This window comes from Rhododendron vialii, chromosome 4a (genome assembly GCF_030253575.1).
Source record: "Rhododendron vialii isolate Sample 1 chromosome 4a, ASM3025357v1".
NCBI lineage: Eukaryota > Viridiplantae > Streptophyta > Magnoliopsida > Ericales > Ericaceae > Rhododendron > Rhododendron vialii.
The window spans coordinates 18,976,203-18,988,162 of NC_080560.1; positions in this window are offsets into that span (position 1 = coordinate 18,976,203).

An 11,960-nucleotide genomic window follows, 5' to 3' on the forward strand; every position below is an offset into this window, starting at 1 on the left:
ACATCATAGGGACAGGTACGAACGACCTGATTCCGATTGGGAAAGAACTAGACCCAACGAAAAGAAAGGACCAGAGGATGAAATCATGACTGCACGAGAAGCAGCACGGAAAGCACTCAAGAACATAGCATCCTCCTCTTTTGCAAGAAAGTTACAGGAGGCTAGGTTGCTGACCAGAGTGAAACACGGAACGTTCATCCTCTACGAGACAGATGCTGATCCCGTGGCACATATACAGCATTACCAGCAGACGATGTTTATGCATGAAGGAGATGATGCAATTATGTGCAAGATGTTCCCGTCAAGTTTGGGGAAGGTAGCTTTGTCTTGGTTTCACAGGTTGGGTTCACGCTCCATCCAAACATGGGTGCAGTTGGCCGAGGAATGCACTGCATGGTTTTTGACAAGCAGGAAAGCTCTATAAACATTTGAGAGTCTTTCCTTTATGAAGCAAGGCGAGGACGAGCCGATCAGGACATATGCAAAAAAATACTGGGAAACCTTTAACGAAATTGAAGGTTGCAGCGAAGAATACGCCATAGCCACGTTCAAGGCAGGTTTGCCTGTTCGGGGGGAGCTGCGTAAGTCCTTAAACATGAGCCCAGTGCAGACACTGGCAAAGCTGATGGAGCGAATTGAGCAGCACGCCAGAAACGAGGATGATATTCTTCGGGAAGATGGCAAGCTGGCCGCCGAGCAAGTAAAGGGGCCTATAAAAAAAGCAAACAAGCCAGAGCCCAAAACTTATCGAGAAAGGAAAGATTATGGGCAGGCAAAGAAAGAGTAGTACAAGGACAAACAAGCTCCGGATCCAAAGTCATTCTTTTCAATAAATACGATCTGGAAAGAGCCCATTTATAGAATTCTTTATCGAATAAAGAATCAGCCCTATTTCAAATGGCCTCCAACTCTAGGTGGGAATAAAGATGCAAAACGTGCTACGAATCAGCACTGCAGCTACCATATGGATTGGGGCCATCTGACAGAAGATTGTGAGATGTTTAAACGGCATCTTGATGATTTGGTCTCACGAGGTTATCTCAAGGAATTTATCCAAGAAGATCTCAAGGACAAAGAAAAAGCAATGGAGTTGGATTACGAGCAGAATCCAAAGGGAGTAATCCATATGATACATGGATTAGCCGAGCCTTATACGAGAAATGAGGTGAGATTGCTTCAGAGACAAATAAAACATGACCAACATGTGATGCAGTTGGGAAAGAAGAGAGGGCGTAATGAGGAAGTATTCAACGAAGGCATAGTTTTTACAGATGAAGATCTGGGAGGAGTCCAGGTACCTCATAATGACGCTTTAGTCAAAACCCTACGAGTTGGGGAATATGACATGGAAAGAATCCTGGTGGACTCTGGGAGTTGCACCGAAGTGCTGTATTACGATGCATTCAAGAAATTGGGACTGACTCAAAAAGACTTGGTACAATCAGTAACCCCTTTGGTCGGATTTGGAGCAGGAGCAGTCTGGCCATTGGGAAAGGTAATTTTACCTGTTCGGGCTGGAACAGTGGTACTACGAACTGACTTCCTAGTGGTGGATGTACCGTCCTCTTATAACGTGATTATAGGGAGAACATGGTTACACAAGATGAGGGCAGTCTCTTCTACTTTCCATCAAATGGTAAAATTCCCAGGATCCAACGGGATTGAACAGATCAAGGGTAACCAAAAAGTAGCTCAACAATGTTTGGTATCCATCATAAAAAGAATCCATAACGCCCACCATGTCAACACAGTGGAAATTCCAGATCAGCCGACCATTGAGGATATTGGTAAGGACCCAACCGAGAGGGTATTGAGGGTTTGAAGAAAACACAAATCAACGAGATTGATCCAGATAGGTATTTTTTGATTGGGGAATCGCTGCCAGCAGAGGAAGAAACTGAATTGATAAGTTTCTTAAAAACTTATGTTGACGTATTTGCCTGGACACCAGAAGAAATGCCAGGGGTAAGTGCAGATGTTATTTGCCATCATTTGAATATAGATCCACAGCATAAGCCAGTCATTCAAAAGAAAAGAAGGGCAGCCATACAGCACGTTGACGCTGTAATTGAAGAAGTGGACCGTTTGTTGGAAGCCAAGGCAATAAGGGAAGTTTACTATCCAGAATGGCTATCAAATTGTAAAGCCCCGAATTTTGGGTACGTTAAAAGGACATTTTATTGATAACATCAAATGGAGTCTGGCTCTTATTACAACAAATACTCTCATAAGAGTTCAATATTTACACAAATGAAGGGGGTTCTAAGGTTCCTAACTACAGCTCCTCCTTCTTTTCTTCATCCTAGCCAGCTCCTCAGCTCCAAAAGCCTCCAAGGTACTGTTCATCTTGATCATCTACAAGATCTGACACATTATACCAGCGTCACCACCGATATAATATGTCAGGGTCACCAAAAGGCAACACCGTGAGCTACAAAGCTCAACAGAGTAATCCCATACCCGCTAACCCATAACTTTAAACAACAGGATATAAAACACATCGATTTCCACATGATACATATATACGCAGCTAATCAACGACACATCCATATTCGTTAATCAACTATCGTTGGTGTCCAAGATTTTCGGGTTTCTCCTACGCGACTCATCGTAGACTGTGTCAACATTTTCATTTACAAAACAATCTTTCAAAAACCCTTTGTTTAACACAAAACATTTGCATTGGCTCCGTACCGCGGATAACCAACCTACACACCCGACCTTGGTTCCGCCGTTCCGGACTCCCGAGTATCCTCACAATGGTTCCGCCGTCCCAGGTTCCCATTGGCACACAAAAAATATTTGCATTGGCTCCGTAACACGGATAACCAAGCTACACACCCAACCTCGGTTCCGCCGTTCCGGACTCCCGAGTATCCTCACAATGGTTCCGCCGTCCCGGGTTCCATTGGCACACAAAAATATTTGCATTGGCTCCGTACCGCGGATTACCAAGCTATACCTCACCACGGTTCCGCTGCTCCGGATTCCCATGGGAACGCACACAACCTCACAATGGTTCCGTTTTTCCCGAATTTCCATTGGAACACACACAAAAAAACACACACCACACAATGGGCTACCATGTCCGGCCACATTGCGGTTTTCAAAACATTTCACCCTTTTCAAAAATCGTTTTTAACACACCCAACCTCGGTTCCACCGTTCCGGTCTCCCGAGTATCCTCACAATGGTTCCGCCGTCCCGGTCTCCCATTGGCACACAAAAATATTTGCATTGGCTCCGTACCACGGATAACCAAGCTACACACCCAACCTCGGTTCCGCCGTTCCGGACTCCCGAGTATCCTCACAATGGTTCCGCCGTCCCGGGTTCCCATTGGCACACAAAAAATATTTGCATTGGCTCCGTACCGCGGATAACCAAGCTACACACCCAACCTCGGTTCCGCCGTTCCGGACTCCCGAGTATCCTCACAATGGTTCCGCCGTCCCGGTCTCCCATTGGCACACAACACACACACATAATGCCACACAAAACTGGTCATTATGTAGTTTCAAAATATTTTCTTCCTCGAAAAATATTTCCTTTCTTTAACCACACCCTAGGTGTCATGTTCCTACTTTCTCGATTCTCGTGTCTCGTTTACATACAAAGACTCCGCGGTAGGACAAACGTAAGCAAGAATCATCCTAACAAGATCATCCAATTCTATATTACTCATCACGCTCAATTACTACTTATAGCATAACGCCACATGTACGGACGCCTTTGGAGTGTATCACTTATGCTTTATTCAAAGCACAACGCCACATGTACGGACGTCTTTGGAGTGAAATCACTTATGCTTTATCACATACCACAAGTAATACAAGCAACTCATATACGCATACTCATAACTATCTTAAAGATCAAAATACAAATACTTATAAACAAACGATAAATTCTATCTTTCGAATCCGTTAAGGATAATCTACTTTCTATCATACGGTTCTATACGTAGAGTTAGGGTCAAGGGGTTCTACATATACGTAGGGAAGTGAGTAGAGGTATTCTACCTTACTTCTTGGCGGTAGTCGGCTACGGAAAGTACGTCGGTGGTCGGGCGGAGTAACTTCCTACGGTGGTCTCCGGTAGCTTCGAAAGAGAAAGGCTATCATACGGTTCTATACGTAGAGTTAGGGTCAAGGGGTTCTACATATACGTAGGGAAGTGAGTAGAGGTATTCTACCTTACTTCTTGGCGGTAGTCGGCTACAGAAAGTACGTCGGTGGTCGGGCGGAGTAACTTCCTACGGTGGTCTCCGGTAGCTTCGAAAGAGAAAGGTTTCTCTCGAAACTTCTACTTGACTATTACTACTACTACTTTTGGATCGAGAGGGTGGTCGAGTGGTGGTATAGTGGCGGCCTAGGTTGAGTTTCTTGAAGAACTTAAGAACACTCAAGAACAAAGAAGAACTAAAGAAAGAACAAAGAAAGAACACAATTTTTTCTAGAGAGAGAAGTTGCTAGGTGAAGGTGTGAGTTGAATGAGAAGTATGGGGTGCTATTTATAGGCAAAACTTGGGCTCTCCCTCTCTCTCTAAGGCCGGCCCTCTCTCTCTCCAAATCCTCCATGGATTTGTTTCATTAAGTCATCAAATCAACCTTTCAACCAAGTCATAGCTTGTCCAATCTAAATCTTAGGTGTAAGGCTATGTAATCAACTAAGATCTTAGGCTTTTTAGGTAGTCATAACCTAGGTTTAGCTTGTAGTCAAGGTCTAAGGCTAATAAAGGCTAGGATTATGTCATAATAGTCCATCATAGGTTGTCATTAGGCATAAAAAGACTAAGGCCTAATATGGTAGCTTGCAAGGCTAGTTTAGTCCTTGGATTGGACTATGGGAGATTTGTTGGAAGGATAGGAGACAAGGGGCACAAGATTTGGTTTTAAACAAAGCATGGAGGTACAAATGGGGAGTTAAGTTTGGTTAGAGAAAAGATTCTCCAAGGATGGAGAAAGATCAAGGAAGGATCATGGAAGGTCAAGAAAGTACAACAAAATCTCTCCCTCTCTCTCTCCTATCTCTCTCTCGGCTCTCTCTCTCCTCTCCCTCTCTCTCGGCCTCTCTCTCCTCTCTCGGCCTCTCTCTCCTCTCTCTCTCTCTCTCACTCTCTCTCTTGCAAAGGTACACACATATATATATATATACTTATGCATACAAACAAGAAAGAATAAATACAAAGTACCAAGTACAAGATTTTCCAAATCAAAATCTCATTTAAAGAAATCCAATTAGGCACATGTTTGACTAAACAAAATAAACAAGGGTACTTTGTAATCTAGGTAGATCACACCTCCCATTAAACAAATTCAATTGGGTACAAAACCCCAATACAAAATAATATTAAGGGTACTTTGGAAAATTTAGGCTTTAAAGGCTACTAAGGCTAATAAATAAAATTTTGGTACTTCATCACATGGGCAATTAGGAAAAATGACTAGTTTAATAAGCCCATGTACTTGGTGAAAGAATAACTCTATTACCCAATGGATAATAAATACCCTAACTTTTATTATCCAATGGACAATAATAACTAGGGAACTTTTTATAATAAAATAATCAAAAAGTACTTTAAAGCAATTATAAAAGTCAATTCAAGTACTTTTGCTCAAAACCCTTTTAATATAAAGAATTGGGTTTCTATTATCCAATGGATAATAGTTCCCCTAACTTTTATTGTCCAATGGACAAAGAATAAAACCAAATTAATAAAAGAAAATAAATAAGTAATTTCTCGGATTTGAAAAGGTTGACTAGTCACATCAACTTTATTGGAAGGTTTTCTAGTCACATCGGTACTTTATTTGGTCAAAAGACTCTATTACCCAAGGGTTACTAACTTTCCTAGCGGTTATTACCCAATGGATAATAATTCCCCTTGCGGTTAATAACCATTGGACAAAAGAGTACAAGTACCTTTTATTTTAAAATAAGATTTTGAAAGACTACATGTACTTTTATAATAAAAAGTTTATTATCCAATGGACAAAAATTACCCTAACCATTATGGACCAATGGGTAAAGGCAAAGGTTCAAAAGGTCCAAAAGGTTCATCTAGTAACTAGGTAAGTCGGTTGCTTGGTTCCTCCAAGTAGTCGGTTGGAAATTAACTAAATTGGTCACGTAGGTTTTTCTAGTCAAGAGTTTATCCAAGGACCAAAATCTAACTGCGACGAATATTAACAAGAAATCATATAACACTCAAGAGAAAATAAGTAATTTAAATAAAATTCAAATATTTAACGAAATTTTTATTGACCAAAATTGAGGGGCGTTACACAAATACTGTTGTTGTCAAGAAAAAGAATGGAAAATGGCGTGTTTGTGTAGACTTCACAGATTTAAACAAATCATGCCCAAAGGACAGTTTCCCTCTTCCAAGGATAGACCAACTCGTTGATGCCACTGCAGGATACGAACGAATGAGTTTTCTCGATGCATATCGAGGATATCATCAAATTGCCATGTTTGGGCTAGATCAAGAGAATACTTCTTTTATTACACCACGAGGGTTGTACTGTTACAATGTCATGCCCTTTGGATTAAAGAATGCAGGGGCAACATATCAGAAATTGGCAACCAACATGTTCAGAAAATTGCTCGGCAAAACTATGGAGGTTTACATAGATGACATGGTGGTGAAAAGTAAAACTGGGCAAGGCCATATAGCAGATTTGAAGGACGCTTTTGAAATCTTGAGGAAATACAAGTTGAAACTCAACGCCTCGAAGTGTGCATTTGGAGTCGGTTCTGGAAAGTTTTTGGGCCACCTTGTAACTTTGAGGGGGATAGAGGCAAATCCCGACCAAATAAAGGCCTTACAGAATCTGCAGAGTCCTCGGACAACGAAAGAAGTCCAACGGTTGACTGGGATGGCAGCGGCTCTTAATCGATTTATTAGCCGGTCAAGTGACAAGTGCAGACCTTTCTTTCAGCTGTTAAAGAAAAGGGAAGGGTTCAAATAGGGAGCAGAATGTGAACAAGCCTTCCAGGATCTGAAGGGATATTTGGCCTCTCCTCCCCTTCTTTCGACTCTAGAACCAGGTGAGCCCCTAGTTTTATACTTAGCTGTTTCTGAGCATGCTGTGAGTGCAGTCCTTTTGAGAAAAAAGGGATCCGAACAAATCCCTGTTTATTATGTGAGCAAAACATTGTTAGATGCGGAAACAAGATATTTGCCCCTCGAGAAGTTAGTCCTGGCACTAAGGACAGCAACCAGAAAATTGCCACATTATTTCCAGAGCCATAAAGTTGTGGTTTACACTGAGTTCCCATTAAAATCACTGCTACGAAAAGCAGACTTCTCGGGAAGGATCTCAACTTGGTCCGTTGAGTTGAGCCAATATGACATCGATTATCAGCCGCGCACAGCAATCAAAGGTCAAGTGTTGGCAGATTTTGTGGCAGAATTCTCACCCATAGTAACACCTTTGCCTCCTACGAGAAAGGAGCAGGAAGCACAAACACCTGTAACGAAGAACAGGTATTAGCCGAACATGATCCCCTGGAATGGAAGCTGTTCGTTGATGGGTCAGCTTGCAACACTGGATCAGGAATCGGGGTTGTGCTTTTACCCCCTGAAGGATCAATGTTGGAACTATCTGTTCGGCTAGGGTTCAATGCATCAAATAACGTGGCAGAGTATGAGGCACTCTTAGCTGGTTTGAGAAGTGCAAAAACCCTAAACGCAGAACGTGTTAGGGTGTATTCTGATTCGCAACTCGTAGTCCATCAACTGTCCGGGCAATATGAAACCCGGAGCGAGAAGATGGCGGCCTATGTACAGGAGACCAGAGATCTGCTCGATACTTTCGAAAGGGTGTATATTGAGCAGATAAGTTCTGGAAAGAATGCTCATGCAGATTCATTAGCATGGTTAGCCGCAGCTGTACCATCTGAGTTTAAAAGAAAAATAGTCGTAGAGTATCTGACTGAGCCGAGCATTGGGAGAAGCGTGGAGATGGTCTTGGACGTGAACCAAGGACCAAGTTGGATGGACCCAATTGTGGAGTTTTTATGAGATGAAACACTCCCTTCACACAAAAAGGAGGCTCACAAAATAAGGACCAAATCTGCTCGGTTTTGGTTATCCCCAGAGGGAAAATTATATAGGAAGTCTTTTACAGGACCTTATTTACTTTGTGTGCATCCTGAAATGGTGTAAAAGTTCCTCCACGAAATTCATGAGGGAACATGTGGAAGCCATGCTGGGGGCAGGTCTATAGCCCATCGAGCAATCACCCAAGGTTATTGGTGGCCGTACATGCAAGAAGATGCTAAGGTATACGTAAAGATTTGTGAAAAGTGTCAGAAGTTTTCACCAATGATACGAATGCCAGCAAAAGATTTGGTACCACTAACGAGTCCTTGGCCATTTGCCCAATGGGGCATGGACATCGTGGGTCCACTACACAAGGCAATTGGGAATCGAAAATTCCTATTAGTTGCAACTGACTATTTCACTAAGTGGATTGAGGCAAAACCATTGGCCAAAATCACTGAACCTATGATAGAAAGGTTCGTGTGGAAAAGCATCATTACTCGTTTTGGGGTTCCATACTCATTGATTACAGACAATGGATCACAATTTCAGAAGAAATTCAAAGCATTCTGTGCTCAATATGGAATAAGGAATTATTACTCAACTCCAGCCTACCCCCAAAGTAATGGACAGGCAGAAGCTTCCAACAAAACAATTCTTGATGGAATTAAGAAGAGGTTGGATAAAGCAAAGGGGAAATGGCCTGATGAATTGCCGTTGGTACTATGGGCATACCGAACAACACCTAAGAGGTCTACGGGAGAGACCCCCTATTCATTAGCATATGGAACAGAGGCTGTTATTCCATTGGAAATAGGTCTGCCGACCAACAGGACCACTTTGGTTGAAAGTGGAGGAAATGATAGAGCCTTGGAGATTGAATTAGACCTTGCCGAGGAACGACGAGAACGGCCCCCGGTGCACTTGGCCTCATACCAAGAACAGCTAATCAAAGGCTACAACAAACATGTGCACCCACGAGAGTTTGGTGTTGGAGACCTGGTCTTACGAAAGGTGCTCGGCAACACTAAAGTGGCTAATTAGGGAAAGTTAGGGGCCAATTGGGAAGGCCCATATCGAGTTACTGAGATCGTGGGCATTGGGGCTTATCGATTGACAGACCTGGACGGGAACCCGGTGCCAAGACCTTGAAATGTCCACAACTTGAGAAAGTTCTTTACATGAATATGTTTGAGCATATTTTTTCCTTTTTGCACATCGTGATTGTGTGAGAGTTACGAATAAAACTCTCTTGCGTTTTTAGTTGCAAGGGGTACGAGTAACGCCCCCTTGAGTTTTTCAAATTCCAATAACATGTTCTTTTTTCAAATTTGATTCTGGGTTCTATAATATGAAGTCTGCCACTTCTTTTTTAAACATCCTTCATATTGGGGCACAGGGCATGGTCCCATACGTTTTTGTTTGCTTTCTTTACATACGAGAAATGTAGGTTGCAGTATGAATAAACTGAAACCCAAGTACCAGTTTATACGAAATATATAGCTGAAATGCTTTACGTACGAGTATACTTAGGCATATATCCAAGCACAACTGTTCAAGTACAAAAAAACTTGGAAGCGTACGAAAAAACTTGGAAGCATACGAATACATGCATAAGTACGAGAAACTTAAACATTTGGAAGCATACGAATACATGGATAAGTACGAGAAACTTAAACACTTGGCTTCATACGAATACATGCTTAAAGTACGAAAGACTTACATAAGTACGAAATACTTAAACGTTTCAAATACAGTATTCCAAGACCACAACACCCATGTTAAAACCCAACATTTGGAACTTGTACCATGAAGGGAACAATTCAAAACAGATGCCAAACAGAATGTCAAAAGAAGATTGAACTCATTCATCTTCAGTGCGATCTTGAACAGTTGTAGGAGTGGTTGTAGGAGCTGCTGGTGCAGTCGAATCTTCCGTGGAATTTTTATCTCCAGGTTGACCACCATTGACTTCCTTTTGGCCAGGGTTGGTCATATCATTACCAGGTTCAACATCAGCAATAGGTGGCTCAGACGTGTGCACTTCTTGCTCTTCATCTCCCTCCTCTGTGATGTCTTCCTCTTGACCAGCAGCTGAGCTTGGTAGTTCAATGTTGGTCCAGAGGGGAGATGACTCAGGTATCTCAGCTTTTGCAAGGCAAGCTGTCCAGGAGGCCACCCAAACTTGATCTTGTATCCCAGGCATCTATTTCGTGTAGCTTTCTGTAGCTACTTTGATCCCTTCGTTGTATCCCTTTTCAAATGCAGCTTTGGCTTCATTCTGGCTCACCTCAAGTTCTTTCAGAGTTTGATTCAGACTGTCCTCAGCCCCCTTCAGTTGTCCTTTTAAACCATCTGCTACCCCCAGGGCTTGGTTTCTTTCTCTCTCGAGCCTGATAATGGTACGTTGCAATTTGGTATTCTCACTGACAAGCTTAGCACGTTGGGGCTCAGATTGGCTGAGCTTCTGGGCCATAGCCACCATCTTTTGCATCACCTGAAACATTCAAAACAAATAAACACAGATACCAAAAGATATGGTTTACAAAGGGAAATTTTACCTTGGCATTATGGGACATGAACGAGCTCAAAAGGTTGTCAGGAGAGCTTGCCACTTCTTTTTGCATGTCTCCAGGCAGTAGAAAGGCTTGGAACAGGGCAAGAGCAGTGCCTTCAGACTCAACACTGTCCCGAACAGTGATAGCTCGATTCCCGTGAGAGAAGGAAGGAGCCCATGTAGGAGCTGGAGATGAGGTGGCTTGTGGGGGTCTTTCTTGAGATTCTTCCACCCGTTGACGTTTTTCTCGGTGGAGGGCTTCAATTTCCCCTGGAGAGAATCCTGAAGGTGCATCGGATTGAACCTGGGCACAGCGCCCATGACCTTGAGGACCACCTTGTCCCCGAGCAGCATTCCTACCTCGACCAGGAATAGTAAGAAGGCTTCCTAGGTCAATTGGCCGGTTCATTTCTGGAGGAGAGAGGGTGTAACCGTTGGAAGAAGAACTGGATGGGGAACTGAAAGCCTCCTCAGCGAGAAGGATTGGTTCGTCAGAAATTGGAGGTGTTCGAGAACACCTCTCTTCTTGCTCGGGGACTGGTCTTGAAGGACCAGCTATAATGGGGTTGTCGGCTACACGGGTTCGCCGATCAATAAAACCACCGTACGAAGCTTTGTAGCTGAGTAGTACCTGAGCTGCTCTTGCTCGGCCTGCAAGGTATGTCCTTTCACCGTTGAAAGCAAGTGCTCGTCTGATATCTGCTACGTGAACTTGAGGGGTTATGATATTATATCCTCGATTGATGTTTGATGCTGGAACATAACAAAGCACAAATAATCAGAAGCATGAAAAAGCTTTTCTTTTGAAAAAGGACAAACATATGAATTAGGAGGAGAGCACTAACGTGGGCTCCTGAATACGTGAGGGGCATGAAAACCAATCACTTAGCCGTCCTCATCTCTGGGTTCGAAGTTGCCCGTAACGATCAAAAAGTCGTCGTCATCCCCTCGAGCAGAGTCAGGGGGTTCAAGGACTAGTTTCTTTCTAGAATGTAGGGGGATGAAAACAATTGATACCTTCTGATCAACTGGATTGCAACAGCTTTCTCGTGCCTCTTCACCGGAACCCTAATTCGTCGTCGGAACCCTAATCTGCAAAATAGACAGGGGGTGAGCGCACCTCTGCCTCTCGTGGCAAAGGCCCTCCGATGCCTTTGTTAGTATCACGTACTAGCAATCAAACCCTAATTATCAGTACGAAAGCAAGAATGCAAAGTATTGCGTACCTTTTACCCCTAGGTTTTCCTTTTATTTATAGATTCACGTATGCTTGCTGGCCAAGCATCGGTGTTGCCCTAGGATTCCTTACTCGTATAGGAATCCCAGGATATCAAGGATTCTCGTTTCCTTTATCAG